This window comes from Halyomorpha halys, unplaced genomic scaffold, assembly GCF_000696795.3.
Source record: "Halyomorpha halys isolate HHAL.00 unplaced genomic scaffold, Hhal_1.1 Scaffold41.1, whole genome shotgun sequence".
Lineage (NCBI taxonomy): Eukaryota > Metazoa > Arthropoda > Insecta > Hemiptera > Pentatomidae > Halyomorpha > Halyomorpha halys.
In genome coordinates, this window is record NW_027115338.1 from 1,314,936 (window position 1) to 1,329,256 (window position 14,321).

The following is a 14,321-nucleotide window of genomic DNA, read 5'->3' on the forward strand; positions in this document are numbered from 1 at the left end:
AGTGATCCTGAGCACACTTTTATAAATCATTAATTTAAGGCGAGGGAGGGATTAGGAGAAGTTAACAGGTGATTAAGCCTGTAAGACTAAGCCCTAACCAGCTCTATATTCCTGGTACAGTGGCGAGCTAGCGTCAGATGTATAACAAGGGTGACCCCTAGATAAAGGGGGTGCTCCCTACTGGTCTGTTCTCGTGTCCTGCTACCTTATAGACTTTAGGTAGGGGGCGCTTATTTTTCTGAAAGGAGATAATAATACAGTCAGTCTTCTTGAGATTAACTGTAATATTCAGTTTCTCAGTGACATCGGTACAAGCCTGCTCCGCCTGTCGTTGAGCCTTCTCTGCATTGAATGAGCTACTATAAATAGCTATGTCGTCGGCGTACGCCGCTATAGTAGCATTGTTGTACTTCGCTCCAACAGTTTCGGCTGTATATACTGAGAACAGTACTGGGGATAGCACAGACCCTTGGGGAACTCCAGAGGTAAGTGAGATGTCTCTGGATACCGCCTCGCCGACTCGTACCCCCTAATGAGAGATGCTGTAGGAACGATCTTAGCAAAGTGTAGAGCTGCTCCGGAAATTCGTGGTTCTGTAGAATCTTAAATAGCAGACTATGAGACACTGAGTCGAACGCTTCCGTGCAGCCTTCGTTCTCTCTCGTCTTTTGGCCTACTTCCGCTTGTAGTATCACCAGGTGGAGGTCCTAGCAGAGGCCTGCCTGGAAACCAGTCTGCTCTGGCGACATCAGGTTTATTACTAAGCTTGTTCTCAAAATTGTTCTCAATTTCTCGAAAATCTTGCCCAAGTGCGGAAGTAAGCTAACTGGGCTGTAGTTGGCTGATTGGGTTCCGGTCTTTGCGGATTTCAAAAGTAGAAAGAGGATAGCCCTTTTCCATATCTCTGGGAAGTATTTCAGCCGGAGTCAGGAGTTGTAGAGATTTGTTGGGTGAGCTATCCCTCTCCTAGGTACCTTTTTTAACAATATTGTTTGTATCCTCTTATAGCAAAGGGCCTTATTCTCCCTAGAACGACGGAGAATGACCTTTAGCTGTCTCAGGGAAACGAACATGTAATTTTTCCCAAAATCCTCTGATAGTAATTCATTTAGGGGTCCTGTTCATTTAGTGATGGTTTCGCCGTAGTGATCCGCAAACTTTGTGGCCTGCTCCTCAGCTATCAGAAGTCTGTCGCCTTCCTGAAGTATCATGGAGCTTCCCTTTCTGGTGCTCGTCCTGAGTAGTTTCCAAAATTTTCTGTGCTCAACGTGCGTTGCCCGTAGTTTCTCATGCCACATTGTTTCATGAGGTTTCTGATCTAGAATACTAAAGGAATTTACCACAGATTTCGCCTCATGATCTCTAGTCATGTACCATTTATTCCTCCAATTATTACGCTGAACGATAAGCTGGAGAATGTGATCTGGGGGGAGGGCGTAAGGTTGATGGGTGCGGTCTGAACTTTGGTTTGGCGGCAGCGGCGGCCTCTCTGGTGGCTGAGAAGTACTCCAAGTAGGCGTCAACATCGTTCTTTGTACGGTGGGACGGGACAGTAGAAAGCTCGCTGTTGAGCTGTGCTAAGTAAAGCTCCCAGTCGGCTTCCACATATTTGTATTTCGTTGGTGGTAGAGTTGGTACTTCGCCGTCTACTAGGTCATAATACACTGGTCTGTATTCTGTTGGGACAAAGTCCAACGCAACGCAGTTGACGAATCAGTGAGGCTGCCCCGTGAGCAGGAGACCAACGGTTGATTTGTGTGCTATATTAGCTCAATGTCGGAAGCTGTGGGTGTTAGGGTGGACAACCGTATAGGGTTTTTTTTTGTGCTGATGATATAATTCCCAACGGTGTTCCGTGCATTCAGGTCAACCACAATCCAATGGTTTGTACGTTTGGCACACTCGTTAATGAGCTAGGAAAATTCCTTAAGAGAAGACCTAGGTCTTTTGTATAGTTCTGTTATAATCGTAGGTTTGTCTAGGAGCACCTGGACTGTAATATGATGAAGAAGGGGGTCTCTGATGGCCACTGGTGGGGCGAGCTCCTTCCTCCTGATACCGTGGAGCCATGACCCCTCTTGCTTGGTATATTGGTCAGTCACCTGTCTAGGACGCCTGGGAGTTGTTGAATTATTTCCGTTTTAACTACCTCCTGGTCGTGATCGACATCGAGGTCGTAAATTACGTACTTCCGGTTTTTCGTCCCACTCGTTGTTGAGAAAGTATAGAACGGACTGTTGAAGTTCCTAAGGAGGGTAGTCAGCTCTTCGTGCACCTTTGCGGTAGCTATTCCATTCTCTACTTCCGCTTAAGCATACGCACATATATTTTTCATGATTAACCTTTATTTCAAAAGAAACTGTTTTATCGCAAGGGTGTATGATGGGGATTAGTATTGACAAAGTTTGGGCAAAAGTTAGCTATAATGCACAACTAAAAACTAAAACTAAATTAGCTGTAGTTGAATTGGAAACTGAAAACTAACCGGTTAGTTGTTAGCTGTTTGCTCATAGATAACTCTTGGAACTTAATTAGCTATGGTCTGAAATCAGCAACTAACATTTAGTTATGAAGCGTCAAGCCATAGCTAAAATTGATATTTAGTTAGTTCTATCTTTAAATTAGATTAGATTAGATTTTTATTTAGGGCGATCAACATCTAGGTTATTACATCCTTACTTTATTTATCTTCTTGTCTTTGACATTTGATAGTTGAATGTAGACTATTTCCTTTTTACACTGGTCGATATTGGTGGATTATATTTTAGTATACAGTTGAGTTTCTTTCAGAAATTTTATTATTTTTGTTTTTAAGGGCCAATTCTCTTGTACGAGGAATTTTATTATTTTCGAAGGCTTGACGAAATGATGAGCATTCTTCAATTATATGCTTTATCGATAATGGGGACTGACAGGTTTAGCATATAGTTTGGTCCTCTTTTGTGATTAAGTGGAGGTGTGTTAATTTGGAATGTCCTATTCTTACTCTTACAGCGACCACTTCTTCTCTTCTGTTTCCCCTTATGGTACTTGTCCATTTTTGTGTATTTTTTTTAACATTTCTTAGTTTATTGGTGAGTGATACGTTAGCTCACATTGAATCCCAACTTTTTCGTTTTCTGTTCCTTAAAAATGCCTTAATGTCTTTCGGCTCGTAAATTTGGAGTGGTGGAACGCTCATTGTAGCAGCCTCTTTAGCCGCTTTATCGGCGGTTCAGTTCAGTTCTATCTTTAGTTTCCTAAAACTGAAAAATTATATTATATTAAAAAAATCCAACTGCAGGATTCATTTTAACTTTTCTTATATCTGACATATGGCAATGTGTATGTTTTCTCAGGTCAATCGATTAATTTCAGAGGGGCTAAGAATGAAAAAATTATCGATATTAGAATAACGCGCTGGCATATAGATTTATTTTAACTTTTCGGATTTCAAGAAAATATTGAGTCCCTTTCTATGTTTTCGGAGGTGCTGAAAATTAAAATAAAATCGATTTTGTGATCACGCGCTTGCCAATCGATTGATTTTAACTTTTCGGATTTATCAGTTTGTGCCTTAGTTAACTAAAAACTAGCTAATCCCCAACTCTGTGTGTAACTATATAATTAAATTATTAATGGCACCCTTCTTTAATGTTACGATTTTTATTTTTGTTAGTTGTTTTATAATTATGTTTATATTATGTTTTATAATACTTGTGTTGGCGGAAAGAATGAATGTAGATTCATATAAAAAATAGTCCTACAGATGTATATTGATATTGCCTTGGAACCCTACCCAACTATCCTAGCTCACATTCTAAAGGAAACCATTTCAATGAAAAGGCAGCTTGTGACATTTATTCAGGGAATGGCTTCCTTATAAAACTTGTATGAAATATAAATAATCGTTATGTCCAAAGCTGTATGTTCTACTTAAAAAAATAATTGATAATTCACCGTCATTTCCAGTAGAGAAATTCTGAAACTAAACTCATTAATTGGAAAAATAAATTTTAATTCAATTTCTAAATCAACGAAGAAATCAGGTGCCATAATATATTTGGTTTGTTTAATAATCGAGAATAAAAATTATTACAAATAGGACTGAATTTCGTAAATAAATTGAAAATTTACAAGCTCATTAACAAGGGCAAAAGTATCAATAGATAGTAAGTATTATCCGATGAAAAGGAAATAAATGATAATTGATTAAAATTATAAATTCATTGTCATGCCAATCGACAATGAATTTATAAGTTAAATTGTTAATAAGCCACCTGGAATTGATGTCTGGAATGGATATCACTCTATCCTCAGGAATAGTTTATATACATTATTAACTAATCTGTCAAACTCACCTTTTGATTTTCAAACTCAGCCTCGAATCACAACGTTGTAAAAATTCCAGTTTGATCCATTAATGCACACGAAAGGAAACTATAAAAAATAAAATAAAATATCATGAATATTTCTAAAAAATAATCTGACTTATAAAGTATTCAAATGCAGAAACAAGACCATGAATATAAAATATGTCACCAGATATTATAAAGTCGGAAAGTGTTTTTCGTTAGTTGAATGAAGCTTGAGTAGATTTATGTGTTAAGCATATGTAGTATATAGCATAGTACATTCTGAGCCATTATCTTATTTTTAGATATTTAATTTCAGTAAACATTTAGATTGCATAAACCTAAAGCATCAATCCCTCAATCCTATTATTATCCAGCTTACTTTAGCTTACTTCAAATCATAGAGGCAATATACATGCATGTTTAAAATTCACCATAGTTCAACAAAGGATACGATTTCTGAAGTGAATAAAGAAAAATTTTTATTGATATTACCAATAATCTCAAAAAATTGGAGAACAATTATTATACATAAAATTGATGAGTGTATTTCGTTATAGGTCTATTATTTAATTAGACTCAAACATTTGAGAGATTAATTCAGATGATTTCAAAAGTATGCTATATTTATTACAGGTTTAAAATAAATAAAAAAATAACTTTTGAATTCATACAGCCAAAGCGCATCGCATGAAAACAAACTGATCAGTAATCGATACTGAGTACTGGCTTCTATGGGTGTACTTTAATTAATTTGAGGGGTCTTTCATATAAAGGAAACTAGTGTCAGCTCCGACCTAACACATGACGATCACTTCTTCCACACTTGTTACTGAGGACAGTCAAGAACTTTTTTAATTAAAAAATAAACTTTTATCTTCCATGTTCTGTTTTAGTGAGAAGAGCGCCTCACAAGTTTTATTTCACAACCAGCACTTTTTTTTAACAATCAGTAATTCAAGCTCTTACACTGGAACACCAATTGTTATTTTTTAAGAATTTATTTATTCTCAATAATTTGACTTAGTTTCAGACCCTGGTTCATTTGATAATACCCTAATGAATTCAGAATGTCTTTTTTTTTTTTTTAAATACTTTTTTATTTATTCATAGATATTACTATCTGCCACACAGTTGTGGGCAATAGTTGATAGTGATAAATGATCTCATACATACTAAAATAAAATAAAATAAATAAACGAATGAAAAAAAAAAAACTCCCTTAAAATATATACAAACAGAAGAATAAACAAAATTAACATAATCAAACTATGTGTATGAAAAATAAATAAATAAAATAACACAATGGTAAAATAATATAGTCTCTTACACTCTAATATACAATATTTATACAATCGACCTGAGGATCTCTGAGCCTACTCTATCCCCCACGTGTTGGACAGCCCTATTTCTCTTTAAGTTTGTGTTGCTATTAAAAATCCAAATTGGTTTTGAACCATGGGAAGTTTATTTTATTCACGAAAAATCCTAAAATTTCCCTTTTTTTTTTTTTTTTATTGAGTACATTAATATTATATACATTAATATAAAAAAAAATAGAGTAAATATACTTCGATAATTGTGTTCCATACATTTATTTATTCTAAAAGTGCATGTTCAAAGTACACTAAAAAATCAAAATAATTTAGTGCTAATTGACACCAGCATGTGTCATCTGTCCTGTAATTTTCTAGAACCTTCAAATTTTAAGAGTTCGGTGAATCATAGTAAGGCACTAATGAGTATAGAGAATTCCAAATAAAGTGATATAGTAACGATTTAATTTTTTGTTTTTTTAAAGATAATAACCAAAAATGAATTAGATACCACAGGAGAATCCAATAATTTTCACTTTCTATAATTATGCACTATAATAGAAATTTATACACTCCAATATAATAGAAAGTATTCCACAGATAGTGTGTGAGTGTGTTATTAGCTTATAGTTATTCTTTTACAAATTCGAAACTTATTTGAATATGTTTGGTATGACTAGACCTAGTAAGCGTCCATCAGTTTTAGGTTTAAACCTAGACAAAGGCCAATTATTTCCCACTAAGAGGAATGCTGCTGGTCCATGAAGAGATGTGACAAAATTCGTAAAGTAAAGGTTCTCAAGAATAATGTTTGTTCATATTAGGTTGATCAGTACTTAAATTTTATATTTTATATTCTAATAACGATAATTTACGATTTTATGAAATCTTTTAAATTGATTAACAGGATTAAAGTTTTCGAATTTCTTCTAAAACTATAGCAAGCATGGAGGCAGGAGGTAGCTTGAGACTAACTCCTAATATCGTTATAATTCACTGATTAATTATTCAAGCTGTTAAGTACGTGCTTCAGCTTCAAAGTAAGCAGTGCTAAAGTTATAGTGGTAATTAAACCTCTAATCGTGTTTTCCCAAAGTCGAGACTAATTTCTTCCTCCTTGAAATTGGAGCTTTATCCAATTTCGTCAATATCTCCGCTAGAAGTCAAAAGATGAAAACACAAAGAATATTATCCCTTAACTAGGAGTTTTAATGAACAACGTTAAAACCAAGGATCTTTTCTTTTCTTTTTATAACTCATAAAAGTAATTAAAATAAAAACAGAATGTATAAGCATTAAAATCAAAATATTATCATGATTATGACTCATCAAATTATAGGTTACATACAAAAGCTACAACTTTATTCTAGCCAGGAACGAAATAAACCTTATTTTTTAATAGCCAAAAAGACAAACAGATATTGAATCACTTGCACAGGTTTGACCGACCTATCCGTCGGATCAGTGTTTATTATCTTCTTAAGAATGCTTTCGTTACTAAACTGTACAACCTTACAAACCCTTATTCGCCGCAATTGTCTTCTCAATTATATTTACCGGGTGTAGTTCACGCATTGAGATGTTGTGTAGCTTTCTAAATTCTCTGATTAACCTATCCTTAGCCGGTCGGAGTATTTAACGGTATAATTTGTTTTCCAAAACCTTAGCCAATGGGGATAGTCGGTGAAAATTTGTTCCAGACTAGCATTGAGAGCGGTTTCCTGGAATGTTTGCCGCAGGATTGAATGTCCTGACCACATATTTTTAGTTAATCTGGCATAACTATATTTGTTGGTTTTTCAATAATCAATGATAACAATTATTATAAATATGACTGAACTTTGTAAATAAATTTAAAATTTACTAGCTCAGTAATAAGGGCAAAAGTATCAATAGATAATGATTATTATCCAAAGAATGGGAAGTGATTAAAATTATAAATAAGATGTCAATTAACATGTTAAATTGTTAATATGCCACCTGGAATGGACATAACTCTCAACCTGCCTAAGCCAAAACGCTCATAATCCGCAGTTAAATTAGTACCTTATGCGAGTTTCCTGGTAGGTCCAGCTTCTAGAGATTCATAGGACAAGTTGATTAGTGACTACAGTAAAATGCCTTTTACTAAAGCGAAATAAAATAAATAAATTCTGTTTTGTATTTTTCCTCTGAGTATAAAACCAGCTCAGGAGCGGGAAAAACAGAAAATCCTGCATTTTATGCTTAAGAAATGTATGTTGTTTTTTTTCAAATATACCGGATTCGTAAAAAAAACTTTTTAGTATAATTTTTTAATCATTAAACTGAAGACGCTTTCAGTCAAATCAGTTACTTATTAGTGATAGGCAACGGGATTACTACAATCAGCTTGTTATTTTTTTTATGATTGGTCAAAAAATATTAAATACGGACCGAGATTTCGTGTCAATGAGAATTCGAGAAAAAATATGAATATTTATATAATAATGTATTACGTATTACCTTTTATTATATGTTATATTATATATTGTATGCCTTCACTGTGTGGTTCTTTAACGAGGTGTTGAGAACAAAGTGGACCATCCACTCAAGCTATAATTTTGATTTTGATAAATCGCTTAGAATATTTTAATATAATAGTTTTAGACAGGTATAAACATATTTCTTTAACGCTATCTAAAATGGAGATATTTGATAAAATCTACTAGTTTTGGAATAGTTTTTTTTTTTATTTCACTCGGCCAGATATGTTTTTTCTATTTAACAGTGCTCATTTATTATTAACAAAAATTGCAGTTTTAACTTAATTAATTAATTAATTAGCAGCAATGTTGACCCAATTTTAATATCAAATGCATTTTTAACTGCAAGAAACAGGGAACTAGAGAAGTAAAACGCTTACATCGTAAACAACCTATATTCTACGTATAAAGACGTTCATTCATCAGAAGAAGTTCTTTTACAGCATCTTTTATCTTCAAGTCTTAAGTCTTCATTATATTCTTCCATTTAATAAAATATGCTTGTAAAATTTTGCTCGAGCCAACAGTTCAAACTAAAAAGCCCAGTTCAAAACAGAAAACCAAGGTTATGACCTTTCTTTTCGAAAAATTAATTCTATTGATCGTAGCAACTGTTCAATTTTTAAATACCAAACACACGTTTCAACTTGAACGAAATTACAGTCTCGTAGATTAGATATGTGAAGTGGGGGAAATTTATAAATCTATTTTGAACAAACCTTAGTTCGGGTTAGCCGAACTTTTAGTAAAAACTTTTTCTTTTTATAGAAAACATTTTTTTTTTTTGTAGTTTTTATAGAAATACGGAATAAATTGTTAAATGAGTGTCTGGAATTTGATTTCAGACATTTTCCACAAATTTTCACAACTAAAGTTAATTTTATACTGTTACTAATTTTTATGTTCTTTTTTTTTTATTTTCCCGCCTTACAATAGGGACAATTTCTTAAAAAGTTCATTTTTATATCTTGACCAGAACCAGTGATATATTATAAAATATGTTATGTGAACGGCAACTTCATTATTGTTTTTTCGTACTCCCGGGGCCCATAAGCCCGGATTATTATTTTGTCTCTAAAATTTTGAGAAAGTTATTTGAATTAAAAACAAAAAATTATAAAATCTAGGAGGCAATTATTGGGTGGTATGATTCTTGTGTTTATTGTACCCTTGTACAAAATTCTTTGGTATCCTTTGAAGTTTCAATTCCTGTTACCCACAAAAATGATCTTCAGAATTTTCGGTATAGTTTTGTGTTGGAGTCTTGTAGATGGTGCAACTATCAGTCTTCACTATTCAATCCCAGATTATATTCTAAACTGCATAAATCCTAAAATTCAATTTCACTTTACGACATTTTAGATATTTTATTTAAGACCACAGAGAAGACTGCGAAAATACAATATATCCTAAACTATAAAACAGCATAAGGGCCAATAAAATTTATATGTTTATGATAGGATTGGCATCGCTCAGCAATAAACAGCCCAAGATCGGATCTTTGGTCAACTCTAGGCTTATAGACTTATAACTCGATTCCCCATGTGCCACTCCAAAGATATATTAAATCCATGAATAGAATATTAAACGAAGACACGAATCAGTTGAGATTTTTTCATAAATATCACTGAAGTAGGGTTCAACTTATAATTATTTGAATATTTTTTCTTTTCCTAGAGGTAATAGATTGTATCTTCTTTAAAATTGGAACATACTAATCTCTCAACTTTCTCCTCAAATAGCAAGAAAATAAATTTTCAGTTAAACATTTGATTCATATTATAATATTAAATAAAACATTGATATATTATAAAATGATTTAATTTAATTCAATATACTTATCAGAGTTCCGACCACATGTTTTTATCCCACGGTTCTTTATGGGGCTCAAACTTGATCTGAGGCTGAATACCATGCAAATGCAGCTTCTAAGGAGTTTAATATTTATTAAGAAACGAGAAAGAATAAAAAAATGAAGAGATTCTTCAAAAAAGTCTAAGGGTTGAGGCCTACCGATTGAAATGGAGCTGGGCTGGGCAATTGGCCAGAATGAAAGACAATAGATGGACCAAGGCTTGCATAGAGTGGATCCCGAGAGAAGACAGCGGGAAAAGGGGGCGACCACATCGCAGATGGAAGGATGGACTAACGCAGTGTCTAGGGGAAAACTGGTGGCTGGTTGCGAGGGACAAATCCAAGTGGAAAAAAGTTATAAAGAATATTTAGTGTGTGTTTACCTTCCGGTGTATGGTTTTGAGGACTCTGTTTTGTTATTTATTTTTTTGTTTATTTATCTATGTTTTCTTTCTTCTATCCTGCTATAGCCAACTACAATGATTTTCTCCCTATGAGAGAGGTTTTTGTCAATAAAGCTATTATTAATACTTTCTTAATACTTCCAGTAATTATTAATCCCTTTTTGTTAAGTTGTCTTATTATACTTACTAGAATTACTATTAAACACAATTAAATAATTTTGATTTTTTGATCTCATTCTATTATTCTTTATGTTTAAGTCTCCTCAAATCGACGTTGTCTTTTTAAAGAAAAGGTTTAAGAACGAAAAAAAAAATGTCTCATATACAAATATTTTTTTTTTTTATATTTGGTGAGCTATAGAAAATATAAATATATAATAAAAAAAATAAGTTTAAATAAAATAATGAATACAGACCAATATAAAAGGCTTTTTAAACAAAAATAAAATTATCAAACCGAATTATGAAAAGATAGAAACAAATTCACAATACTAATAGATGAAGACTCCAAAGCTCACTGCAAAAATGTGTAGGTAATTTCTTCGTAATTATAAATACCGCTACAACTCTCAAGTTGGTCAATGCTTGGAGGGCCACCAACTGCACTGGTTCTTTAATGCATTCAATATTTAAGTTTTAATTTAATTATTACCACAATGGTATTCAAAATCACAGTGGACTGTATTACATTAATCACAATCAAAATGAAATATTTAAATCCCATATAATTCACGTACACATGGCCTATTAACAAAATCAGATGAACTACTAATGGTGACTAGTAGATTTAAAGCCGTAACTTGTTGACCCGTAGCTTAGCGACGCCAATCAAATAATCTCCACTGACCCGTTATTGCTGCATTTAAATATTATAATACAAATAATAAATACAACTGTTAATTCCAAAATTAATATAAACTTTAAAAGAAAATAATACAATTGAAAATGTAATTAAATAAAATATTTTTTACAAATTAATATAAGTTGGCTGTTCAACACCACTCTGTAAACTCATTTGCATCTCACAGAAAAGTGAAAAATTCGTTCTTATCACCAAAATTATTTTAAGAACTTCCCAAAAACTATAATATGCCCTTAGGTGATGAATGCCTATGAGAAATGCGCGCATATGAGCGCTCCGGCGATAGCGGCCTGGCAAAATGCGCAGATGATGCAAATGAGTTAAACAATATATATTAAACTTTTAAGGTAGAATGTTTTTTCTAGAAATATTTAGGTAGGTGATAAAGTTGTTTAAATTCTGTCTTTAATTAAGAAGTAAATGTTAATTTTAAATATTTCTTAGTTGAAATTTTGAAAATGTAGTAGTAGATACTTTTCACGAAAAATTGGTGATACTCATTGCTCCAGTAAACCTGCTCTCATTTGTCGTCATTGGTATTTCTAAGGTTTTGTTTATTCTCTAAAAATTAATTTATATTGATTAAAAAACGTATTCATAATTTTCATTTATTCTGGTCTAAATTTATTCTGAATATGAATTCTTGTGTTGAATTTGTTTGTTTTTTTATAATACTCTAGTTTTATTTCCAAATAAAATGTATCTTAAGTTTGAAAAAAAAAACATTGTTGTTTTAAAAAATATTTTTTAACAAAAATAAAGTTTTTGTTGTACTCTTGCAAATTATTAGTTGATATTTGATGATAGCAGTCTAAAACTGTACCCACTATTGTTTTCTATTTTATTAAAATGAATATTAGAATGTGTTACGTCCCCCTATGTACCTATTAAAATTTTCTCCACTTTTTAAACAAATAAAAATTAAGACATCAATATAGTGAGAACAAGTGCTTTTTTTTCTTTTTTATCATACTCTAAGGAATAATTTTCAGACTATCCTGATTGCTGTAAGCGGGACAAAAATCACAGAATCTAAAAAAACCGCTAAAACTCTGGTGCAACATATCTCACTTCTACGGTATAGTGTAATGAGTTCCAATGCAAAAAGGTATTTTATATGACAAATCCTCACAGTCGGGTTAAAGGTGTACGATGAGATGATCTTATTAAAAATATTTCATATCCAAATCTGACAAAAAAATGACTCCATGTTATTGAAAATTCACAAAAATAAAAGCTCTTCGTGCTGGAGAAGAACTAGGAAATAAACAACTTCCAAAGATAGATCACCTGCCACTGCTATGCTCCAACAAAAATCAATCAAAATTTTCAATACTGTAGAGATATTAGAACGCCCTATATACAGTCGCAGTTGCTTCCCTCCAATATTCTATACTCTATAAAAATCACTGAATTTCATTCTGAAAATAATCCCAAATCCAGTGCTATCTTCCGCTATTGGTTTGTAAATAATTTTAACTATAATAAAATTACATAGTTGCATCGATCGAGGGACAACCTTGGCAGTGATGAGTCTTTATAACACAACCATGAATGTGGTTAGAACAAGGAACCACATATCACTGACAAAATCAGGTATTCTTCAAGGTTGTGTTGCTTGGGCCCTCTGCTCTTTCTCAAACAGTCCTCCATAAAGCGATAAAGAAAGCTAAACTGAGAATGAGAATGTGAAAATGTTCTTCAGGAGGAAATGGATTGGATATAAATATGAAAATTAACCCGGAAAATACCAAATGTATGAGGACAGGAAAGAAACTCCGGAGAATAATGAGGTTGATCAGAGCGAACGGAGAAAGACTAGAGCAGGTCAATAATTTAAAGTATCTAGGTGCTCATCTCAACGAAAGCGGCTAAATTGATGAGGAAGATTTTCAAAGAATCGGTTCAGCTGGAAGAGTATTTAGTTTGCTTTGAAGGGGCTTCCTGGGTAAAAGGGATGTGAAGATAAAACTAAAATGATGATCAATAAATGGACGTTCCTCCCTATTCTTTCCTACGCTTCCGTATCCGTGACCCTCACCTCGAAATACAAGAGCCAGATCCAATCTACTGAAATGCGTTATCTTCGTAAGTTGGAAGGAAGGACACGACGAGATAGAGTACGGAAAAGCACCATACGGACTAGCCTCGGAGTCAAACCGGCTGAGTGCATACTAGAGAAGCACAAGCTAAGTTGCTTCAGACACCTCCTTAGGATGGTCCTGGAAAGAACTGCCAGGAAGACGTATGAGAGGAAGAAGCCAAGAGGAAGACTGCGCATTTCCTGGGAGGAGAGTGTTCAGAAGGTGGGATATGGACTGGAGTAGGAGAGGATAGTTGGTCCAAGAACGAGATATCTGGTCCAGACTCTACAAATAGTAACCCCATACTGCGCAAGCGGTTAAGGAGACAAAATGATTATGATGATGATAAAATTACAATTAAAATAGGAAACTCAATATTCCATATTGGTAGGATAGGATGATTATGTTGATTTAAATTTTTTTGTTTTATTAATTGAATTTTTTCCTGGAATGAATGATGGCGACAATCGATTTCTGATGCCCGAAACCCTATTCAAAAGGTTCAAGCGAAATCCCACCGTGGTATCCTTATAAAAAAACAGAATCATATTTCTTGTATGAGTGTATAGTATCAACTGATATTAATAATATAAAACAAAATTTCTTAATTAGGCACTTACTTATGACAGTAGAGAAATATACTTTAGTTCATTTTATTAATTTAACTAATTATGTATTATTATAGTTATTAATAGTTTTTATTGTCCTAAAATACTCTATTCTTATTTTAATTACAGTAGCTTCCAAAGACTCAGGCTGATTTTAAAATACAGTTTTCAATTCAGATTCTAAGTTTTCATAACAAATACATAACTGTAGAGTACCATATTGAACATGTGTAATTAAATAATTTATTCTTCAATTATGTTAAATAAAAATGAATATGGTGCCGGGCACCGAATGGAATTATTACATAAGTTTGAAATATAAAAATATATGTTCGAATGACTCTGAGGTATTAAA

General features: G+C 33.0%; 1 protein-coding gene across 9 annotated transcripts in view; it reads right to left on the reverse strand.

Annotated features, from left to right (window-relative positions):
- LOC106688163 (calcitonin gene-related peptide type 1 receptor) overlaps nt 1-14,321 on the reverse strand; it is a 564,568-nt gene that overhangs the window by 534,587 nt on the left and 15,660 nt on the right. For all 9 annotated transcript variants that reach the window (XM_067052399.1, XM_067052394.1, XM_067052393.1 and 6 more), the window contains exon 2: nt 4,341-4,419. The gene's annotated coding sequence lies outside the window, so the exon portion shown is untranslated. The remainder of the gene's footprint in view (nt 1-4,340; nt 4,420-14,321) is intronic.